General features: G+C 41.8%; 1 protein-coding gene across 3 annotated transcripts in view; it reads left to right on the top strand.

Annotated features, from left to right (window-relative positions):
- The first annotated feature begins 2780 nt into the window (after nt 1-2780).
- Nucleotides 2781-9619, top strand: part of LOC139421107 (junction plakoglobin-like) — a 63487-nt gene continuing 56648 nt past the window's right edge. The window contains exon 1 of one of the 3 annotated variants that reach the window (XM_071171652.1): nt 2781-3084. The gene's annotated coding sequence lies outside the window, so the exon portion shown is untranslated. Of the gene's footprint in view, nt 3272-9619 lie in introns of all 3 variants that reach the window. The other 2 variants (XM_071171653.1, XM_071171654.1) reach the window with 2 other exon arrangements.

Below are 9619 nucleotides of genomic sequence, written 5' to 3'. Positions count from 1 at the left end.
TTCACTAAATAATGAAGTCGGACAGAGACAATATAGATGGCATCATTTGTTTTCTGAGACACTCCATCGTGCTATTGTTTGTGTTTATTTGAACCCATTATGAAGTGTGCTTTTCTCTCACCTTTCGACATCTATCTACCCTTTAAATCACCTTCTCATTTATTCAGAGAAACATGTCAGTAGCAAAACAATCAATGTCTCAGCAGATAACTGGCAATTAAATGAGAAGGAAGTCACAAGGTCGAGCACAGTTCTTAGATGGGCACCCCAGTGTGAAATTGGTTGAGTTAATTTTCTCAATCCAAGTTGCTGTCATGGGCCAACCCACACAAATACACTATATATACAAAGGTATGTGGACACCATGCAAGGGGAAACATGTAGGAGCAACAACGGCTCAGACACAAAATGGTAGGCCACACAAGCTCACAGAACGGGACTGTCAAGTGCTGAACCGTGTAATTAGTAAAAATAGTTTGTCCTCGGTTGCAACACTCACTACCAAATTCCAAACTGCCTCTGGAAGCAACGTCAGCACAATAACTGTTCGCCGGGATCTTCATGAAGTGGGTTTCCATGGCCGCGCAGCCACACACAAACCTAAGATCACCATGCGCTATGCCAAGCATCGGCTGCAGTGGATTAAAGCTCGCCTCCATTGGACTTTGGAGCAGTGGAAATACGTTCCTTGGAGTGATGAATCAAGATTCACCATCTGTCAGTCCGACGGACGAATCTGGGTTTGGAGGATGCCAGGAGAAAGCAACCTGCCCGAATGCATAGTGCCAACTGTAAAGTTTGGTGGAGGAGGAATAATGGCCTGGGGCAGTTTTTCATGGTTCGGGCTAGTCCCCTTAGTTCCAGTGAAGGGAAATGTTAACGCTACAGCATTCAATGACATTCTAGATGATTATGTGCTTCAAACTTTGTGGCAACCATTTGGGGAAGGCCCTTTCCTGTTTCAGCATGGCAATGTCCCCATGCACAAAGCGAGATCCATACAGAAATGGTTTGTCGAGATCGGTGTGGAATAACTTGACTGGCCTGCGCAGAGCCCTGAACTCAACCCCATCGAATCGGAATGCCGACTGCGAGCAATGTCTAATCGCCCAACATCAGTGCCGACCTCCCTAATGATCTTGTGGCTGAATGGAAGCAAGTCCCTGCAGCAATGTTCCAACATCTAGTGGAAAGCCTTCCCAGAATACTGAAATCTGTTATAACAGCAAAGAGGGAACCAACTCCATGTTAATGCTCATGATTTTAGAATGAGTTGTTCGACGAGCAGGTGTCCACATACATTTGGTCATGTAGTATATGTTCTCACAGATTGTGGATTTCTCTTCCAGCACACTAGCTGCAAACCTTTTATTCTTCTGATTCAACTATTCTTCTTCATATTAGCCACACGAAAGACTGTTGTCGGAAACAATGATTGATTCATGGTCATTTTGTGACTAGATCTCAAACATGTGTTGTCATATTTTCAGAAATATGTCCAAATATCATAACAGATGCCTGATAGACAAACCAAAATGGTTACTCATACACCATGTGAAGAAGTGTCAGGTCAGGAGAAGACTGAATCCAACCTCTTAGATATAGCCATCATAGAGAACAGAGACTTGTCACTGGAGTTTTTCTTTCACACATTCTGCCTTGTGTGGTGAGCTGGTGGTTTGTGGTCCAGTTGGTTAAGCCCTAAGTGTTTTTCAGTGTACAGTATGTTCTCTGGTCAATGAAGTGGAACACATGACAGGAACACATATATGGAGTATGAAGGTGGGTGCAGAAAGACAGGTTAGACTGACATTGGGTGTCCCTGGCCTAAACTGACCCGTCTGCCCTCTGAGCTCTCTTAACCTACGCACACACATGCACATATACACACTTGCAAGTACACAACTACACAAACACTTATTTTTATTGGTTTATTTTTTTACCCTCTTTTTCGCCCCAATTTCCTCATATCCAATTACAATCTTTTCTCGTCGCTGCAACTCCCCAACGAGATCGGGAGAGGCGAAGGTCGAGTCATGTGTCCTCCGAAACATGACCCGCCAAACCGCGCTGCTTAACACCCGCCAGCTTAACCCGGAAGCCAGCCGCACCAACGTGTCGAAAGAAACACCGTTCAACTGACAACCGAAGTCAGCCTGCAGGCGCCCGGCCAACGCTGAGCCAATTGTGCGCCGCCCTATGGGACTCCCAGTGACGGCCGGTTGTGAACGAACCCGGGTCTGTAGTGACGTCTCAAGTACTGTGATGCAGTGCCTTAGACCACTGGGCCACTCGAGAAGCCCTCACACACACTTCTAAGGCACATTCTGTATAAGACACACATTGATTCATTACTTTCACAATGCTTCTCTGTTGCCTCAGTGACAATCATACATCACAATCTTCAAGTGGAGAGGCTGGCTGAGTATAGTAGTTAAGAGGGATTATTTGGGCATAACTCTCTAATGAGGGCACTGAAAGTTTAATTAGATTAGATTTACATAAGAAGAGCTAAATGATATTGCCCACATGTTTCATTTGGGTGTAATTATGGTGGCAGGTTCTGGAGATGTATGGGTGATAGGAAAGCAGAAACTTCAATGTTGTCTTTTTTGCTTAGATTGAAAACAAGCAGGAATTATTACATTTGGGGAATTTCATATTAGATATTCTGTTTTTAAATTGTTCTTGAATGTCTCTTGATGGTAGTTATTCCTCATGATGTATCACAATTGCGCAGGGAGAAACATAAAGGAGAGGACATATTTAGGCTATTCCTCACTCCAGAACGAATTGAAAATTGTTACCGATATTGCGCATACTTTTCAATTACCTTGTAATAACACTCTATTTGTTGATTTAGCCAATGACCGTTTCAACGACCCGCCTATTGGGTCTCTCTTTGTGCCATGGGTGGAGACTCCAAGAAATTGACGTTGTCACTGAACCGTTGCTCAACACATTCCCGACTTGCTTGGAACAGAGGGCTCCAGAACGAGCAGGCGAACACGGGGTTTAAGAAAAGTTTATGCTCGGAGTGCTGCGCGCAAGAAGGTCCTGAAACCGGCGATTTAATTGCGGAAGGTAACCAACCTGTCAACACATTGGCGTTCTGGGGCGTCGCTTCAGTCGCATGCTGTAACCTAGTGGAGTATATTTGAGATAATGTCATGTTTTGTAGTGTTCGGAAAGCGAATGTTCTCTCTTCCGATCAAAGATATTCGAGCAACAGTGTTTTCTCCAACAAGATGCTGTGATGTGTTGTGAATAGGTATGGTAGCCTATTGATCAGATGTAGTTTATAGCATTATCAATACCACGTGACATTCCTTGCCAGCTACTGAGACTGATATGCTCCCTCTGTGTCGTGTTTGTCTGGCATCTTTTATTGTGTCCGTGAATGTAGCCAGCCAACCTTCCTGACATTCATTCCTATGATACGTAGCAGATGAGCGTTTCAGTCTTGCCAGATGTGGTACATTTTGTTTCGGTGGAATAGGCTACACATTGAGCTATATAATTGTTACCAGAATTGTCTCACACTTCTGCAATATTGCTGTTGCTTTTGAATCGACATTCTTTGGCTGTGACATGGGTGTACGCAACAACCCATCGGTGTCGGTGCTAGGAGAAACTTGACTGTTTATTGATAGCAACTCAGGAATAACGGTGCATGCACCTCTATCTCCAAATAGGGATGCATGCGAGTAGAATAGCCTAGGCATGACTAGTTTGGTATAAGTAGCCTAGACTATTGTTTTAGCTCATTCTAAAACCTGAAACTCACCCTGTTGTCAATTCACCAAATATTTGTGTGGTTATTGCAATATGCTCAGTCTTACCTTACCGTATGCTACAGTTGTGTCCTCATGTGCGTTGTGCGTGACCACCCTGACGATGCACTCAGGGTCATTGAAATTACAGTAGAAGTTATTTTGTAGTGGTGTTTGTTGTGAAAATCGATACGTGAGTGAGTCGCATAAGTGCCACACCTATATCAAATTCTCTCACGAGGACTCATGGTGAGCGTCAGTCATGTTTCCAAATTGTAGACTAGGCTACGTGTAAAAGGGATTGGAGTTCTTGCTCTTAGGGAAAATCAATGTTTAACTTTCTGTTTCGGAGTCAGGGTTGCCAGGTCTTAATAACATTTCTAGCCCAATGACCCATCAAAACTCGCAGAAAAAGCCTGAAAACTAGCACATTTTTCTTCAGAGCAAGACAGGAGTTGCCACATTTATACAATAAACCCTTTTACCATACCAATAATTATTGCAATTGTAATTAATTAATTCAATATGTTGCAAGAGAACAGATAAGTTGCCCTTATTAAACTAGCCAAGGGTGTATGGTATATGGCCAATATACCACGGCTAACAGGCTGACTACACCACTCGCGTTGCAAAATACATTTAGAAATCTATATTATTAAATTATTGCACCCACACTGCTCGCGTGTGCCAACGAGTGTCTGCGTTGCCAAGGGCTAAAATAGAAGTCAGTTCTATTTGTGAGGCAGATCCCGCTGCAAGTCCTGCCTGTCCCATCTCCTCATTGGTTTATAGAAGCAGGCACCTCCCATCTGCTCATTGGTTATACCCACGTGGGTGACTGAAAGATGAACGAGGTCAGGGGCGGTAATGCACCTAATTTATGAAAGTTGCCAATCGCAATATAAAGTCAAGAGAAGAAAAAGCCTAGGAGGAGAGATGACTAGAAACGATTCGGTTGACCGTTTTATGTGTGGATTCATTTTCGGAGTAGAGGACCTTGTGCATTTCAGGTAAAATAACAACTCAATGTTTATATCCCAGGAAAAAATAGCAAGCAACGGCAATCTAGCTAAATAAGACAAATTAGCTAGCAAGTGCAAGCTAGCTAGCTAAATTGCCATAAATGTTTAATGCTTTTCGACCAGTCCCCAAATTAATGTAATTGGTTCAGAGTTTGTTTTGATATTTTAACCTGCGTGACGTGATCGCGTTTGGTGGAGAGGGACACAATTAATTTATGCACGATGGCGTACTTACGCAGCCCCTTTGGGTTCCGTGTAAGGGCTGTTCTTTAGCACGATGCAACAGAGTGCCTGGATACAGCCTTTAGCCTATCATCAGTTATAAATGGCCCATTTACGAGATTGAATTGTTGTCATTTCAATAGGCATAGGCTACAGACTAAAATCTGGGTTTATGATTGTAATTCAACTTTGCCATGGTTTGCTTAGATACAGCTAGCCTATTGCCCCTGACAGGCCTACATATTATTTCAGATAGTTTACAGTAACCTGGCCATGATATAAGCAAGATGTAAATTGAAAATTTTAGCAGCTTGCTTAGTTCAAATTAACATACTAATTTATTCAACATTAATAGCTTGGCGATTTCGAAGTAAGGAGTGCCTGTGTTTCCCAATAGCCTGATGGAATAGGCTACTGAGGATGGGGTCATAATTTCAATCACTGAATTAAATACTAATAATATGTATATGATCTGAACTGCATGTCAACAACAGCCAGTATTTTTTTTTAACCTGTAGCCTAATCTGACTGACTGTTACGGTCAATATAATGTGTTCTAACAACTGATCGGCAATTGCGATAGAGCTTTTATAACTTCCAAGTTAATGAACTAAACATGGTCATTTAATAATTGCATAATAACACAAGGTTACAAAAACAATACACTGAAGTTATAGGCTATTTATTAAATCTGTTTGCCAGCTCCAGGTAGCCTACACAATGGTAGCCTGCAGTAGCCTACAATGGCATGTAAATTAATAGGCTACTTGATGGCCAACAGATGCAAATGTATCATTCTCCACATTTAATGTCAGTTTCATTGAGGATTTTTCCCCATAACAGAAGCACACCAGGGAGTTCCATAACTTCCACTTCAAATTTCCACTTACCTATAAATGACAAGTTAAAGAGCCTACCTATAACTGGTAAAAAGTTGTCACGATGTGCAGGTGTGCTGCTGTCTCCTCTCACTCACATGACTCAGCCAATAGTGGACTAAGCGGAATACTGCAGTGCTCTCTCAACACACACATACCCCTGCTTCATTTCCTGATAGTCAGCAGCAGCAGGTCACAATGAATAGATTTGTATTTTTTTGAAGAGAAATGCCATGGCGGCCACCTTGCATGTAGTAGTACCTCAAAATCCTGCAACCTACGACCAATACATTTTCATCCCCGACAGCGTTTTCAAAGTAGCCCAATTTGAGGGAATACTACAGACTTGGCAACCCTGTTCGGGGCATATGGAGTGAATGGAATTGGATTGGATTTTTGGTGTATTCTGAAAACGCAACCTGGTCTAAGATCATTTCATATTATTCTGTGTGTAAATCCAAGACACTCCATTTAGTTTGATGTGTTGTATGGTATGTTACAAATGTTACTAATTACAATTTGTATTATATGTTACGAATTTGCAAAATGTACAATATGTTAAGAATTAGCTAAACATATGATATGTTACGAATTCTAGCTAGGTGGCTAACTTTAGATAGCTGGCTAATGTTGACTAGGCTAGGGGTTAGCGTTAGGGGTTAGGGTTAAGGTTAGGGTTCAGTTTAGGAGTTAGGGTAAGGGGTTAAGGTTAGCGTTGAAACTATTCCTTTGAAGTTTTTCAATACATTTTAATATTTGTAGAGACTTAAGTAAATACCTGTAGTCAACTTGTGCAATACTTTAGGAGATAAAGCAGATTGCGTACTTCATTTCACCTGTCACGTTATTTTACATGATCAAGATTACGTAGTTCCCCAGAACAGTTGAGCCAGTCGAGTGTTCGTTTGTAAATAGCACCAGGGGAGAAAGCGGAAGCAGGTGAGTCAAGCTGTGTAGTGACAGGTCGCGTTTAATAATGAAAGTCAAGTGTTTTTTTCCCCTCTTCAATAGAGTGATCAGGGACTTGCAACTATAGTTTTCCTTCACAGAAAATACATTAGTGCAACACATTCGGCAGAAAATAGCTTCATTTTCATCACATGGCAACCGAAGTGGAGCACTATTCGGCTGGTAGGCACACAAGTAAATGAGCTTACAAAGAAAAAGCAAGTTATTTTTTGCAAAATCGATGCATAGCCATCATATTCCTAATGTTTATCATAGAAAGAATGTAGCCAGCTACATTTTCTAATGTTTTGCTTAAAGATAATCTTGCATTTATCCAAGAAAAGTTGTCTGGCTACACTGCGAAAGTACCGGAGAAAAGTAGCTACATTTCAGTCATAGCGCTGTCTGCTGATAGAATGCCTGTTCGTGAATTCTCTTCCGAGTGGAGAAGGGCAACTGAAGCAGAAAATTAGTCTGATGCCAAACAGAAATTACAATAAGAAGCATTTTACGCCTGCATTTACAAAACCCCGCAAAATATGCATTAAAAAAAATCAGTGTGAAAAACGCAGAATTTTGCGTTAACCCAAACCCTATATTTAACTTGCTAGTTCATTTAAGTTTCAGAAGTCAAATCCATTTGATTATTTATTTCTACAGCTGCCACTATCTTGATTTTCTTAAAAAAAAAATATCCTCTTCGTTCTCGGCCCCTCTTCTCCTCCCTATCTTCTCTGAGCAGAGCAGGGAGGCCCGTTGCCCTAGAGACTCCAGATTCCACAAAGACGCAGGGTGTACACATGCTGCTCCAGAGCCAGTACTGTTCTTCCTTCAGACAAGCATGCGTTAAAATGTTGTTAATTTGCAAGTGTCTCGTTCACATTCGCTTTTACATGTCCAAACTCACCAAAAATTACATTCGGTAGCTCCTACCTATATATGTATAACTTTATGAGCTGGATTGCCTGTTTTGCAATTTGTTTATTTTCGTTTGTGCTCGTTAGCATATTTAGCGATCAGCCTCCATGGAAATTCACTATTATTTGTGCTAATTTTGTTAGCATTCTGGTAATAGATGACCAAGAGGCTTTTTTGGGGGGGGGGCCGGTAATACCATATATCCCAGTATAAGAGAAGGACGGTATGATGCTATGATAATCTGGATACCACCCCAATCATAGGTTAAGGGAAGGGTTAGCTACAAGGGTTAAGTTTAGGGTTAGGGGAAGGGTTAGCGAACATGCAAAGTAGCTAAAAAGTAGTAAGTACTTGAAAAGTTGCTAAAATGCTAAAGTTGTCCATGATAAGATTCAAACTCGCAAACTTTACTTGCTAGACGTTTGCATTATACACCCACCCACCCTGGCCAACCACCCTTTTCGATCTGTTTTATGTAACCATACCAAACGTAACATATCATACTAATTTGAGTACCTTTATTTAACTAGGAAAGTCAGTTAAGAACACATTCTTATTTACAATGACAGCCTACCGGGGAACAGTGGGTTAACTGCCTTGTTCAGGGGAAAAAACAACAGATTTTTACATTGTCAGCTCGGGATTCAATCCAGCAACCTTTCGGTTACTGGCTCAATGCTCTAACCACTAGGCTACCTGCCAATTTTCATTGACTATGTTACATCTAGTCTATGAGATCAGGCTGGAAAACAAGTTGCTAAAAGAGCTTGTGACAGTGGATGCTCTGCTTTGCTTTCTACAAGCCCCTATCAAGCACCTATCAACTGCCACCGCTCACTCCATCTCTCGCGGACCTACTACGGCCACTTTAGTCGTTAATAATTATCCCCTTGTGAAAATAGGGTATGGCCATTTTCTTGTCCAAATGCTATAAAATTGCTGTCATTCAGTTGCTCATTCAGCAGCTCTCGTTTCCCCCCTCATATTATGCCTGTGATATATAGGCTACAGCATTTTTCCCTCTCCTCTTTTTTCTTCTCCCCATAGACATTTCCATGTGGCAAACTATTCCTCTTGTTTGAATTACTATCATAATGGTTTTCCTCCTTTCCCCACTTATTACATCTTCACGTGCTTCCTGGTCGGCAGTAGCCTTTGAAGACAGTAAGCCAGGTTGCTATGGGTGCTAATGAAATCTAATTTCTAACTGGTTGGTTGGCAACTGACGTCAAACTTGGGCAGATCTCAACACCCATGATAGTTTTCAGGTTATCAGGTGAATCCAGTCGTCCGTATTTCAATACCTAGATGGCTGAATGCTTATGTGAAGTGTCCAATATAGCCTACCACATCACAAGATGGATTATAGCCTAGTTATCTAGGGACAACCTGAGCCAACTGAAGCCAGGATACAGGTTTTACCTAGGTGACTGACATAATGTGTTTGTCAGGTGGAAAATTGAACCAACTGGAAGTTCAAACGTAAAGCTTTTAAAGCAGTGGCTGCATCTTGTTGCATAAGCTATTCCTTCCATCTTCCTATTTCTCTCCACTGCTGATCAAGGCTTAATTTACTGGGAAACTATCAGAAACATGTCTATAGTCCCATCTTGCCCTCTATTAAGTGGAGTTTCATATTGCCTTCCGCCATTTCAGTGTAAAATGCAGCCAGAGTCTGTGTATTGCTTTGATCAGTGGTTACCAAATTGCTTACAGCACTTTTACAGTTGTCTTGCAGTGTTTGTTGACACTGTTGTTGAAACTGGCCATCAAAATCACTTCTCTTCAGAGAGGTGTGGCGTCTTGCCCATGTGCCAGAGACCAGGAGGAAGTCGTGCCAGGGTCCCAGGTTCACACA

This window comes from Oncorhynchus clarkii, chromosome 12 (assembly GCF_045791955.1).
Source record: "Oncorhynchus clarkii lewisi isolate Uvic-CL-2024 chromosome 12, UVic_Ocla_1.0, whole genome shotgun sequence".
NCBI lineage: Eukaryota > Metazoa > Chordata > Actinopteri > Salmoniformes > Salmonidae > Oncorhynchus > Oncorhynchus clarkii.
The sequence above is the reverse complement of the archived record's forward strand: the minus strand, read 5'-3'. Positions and strand labels throughout refer to the sequence as shown.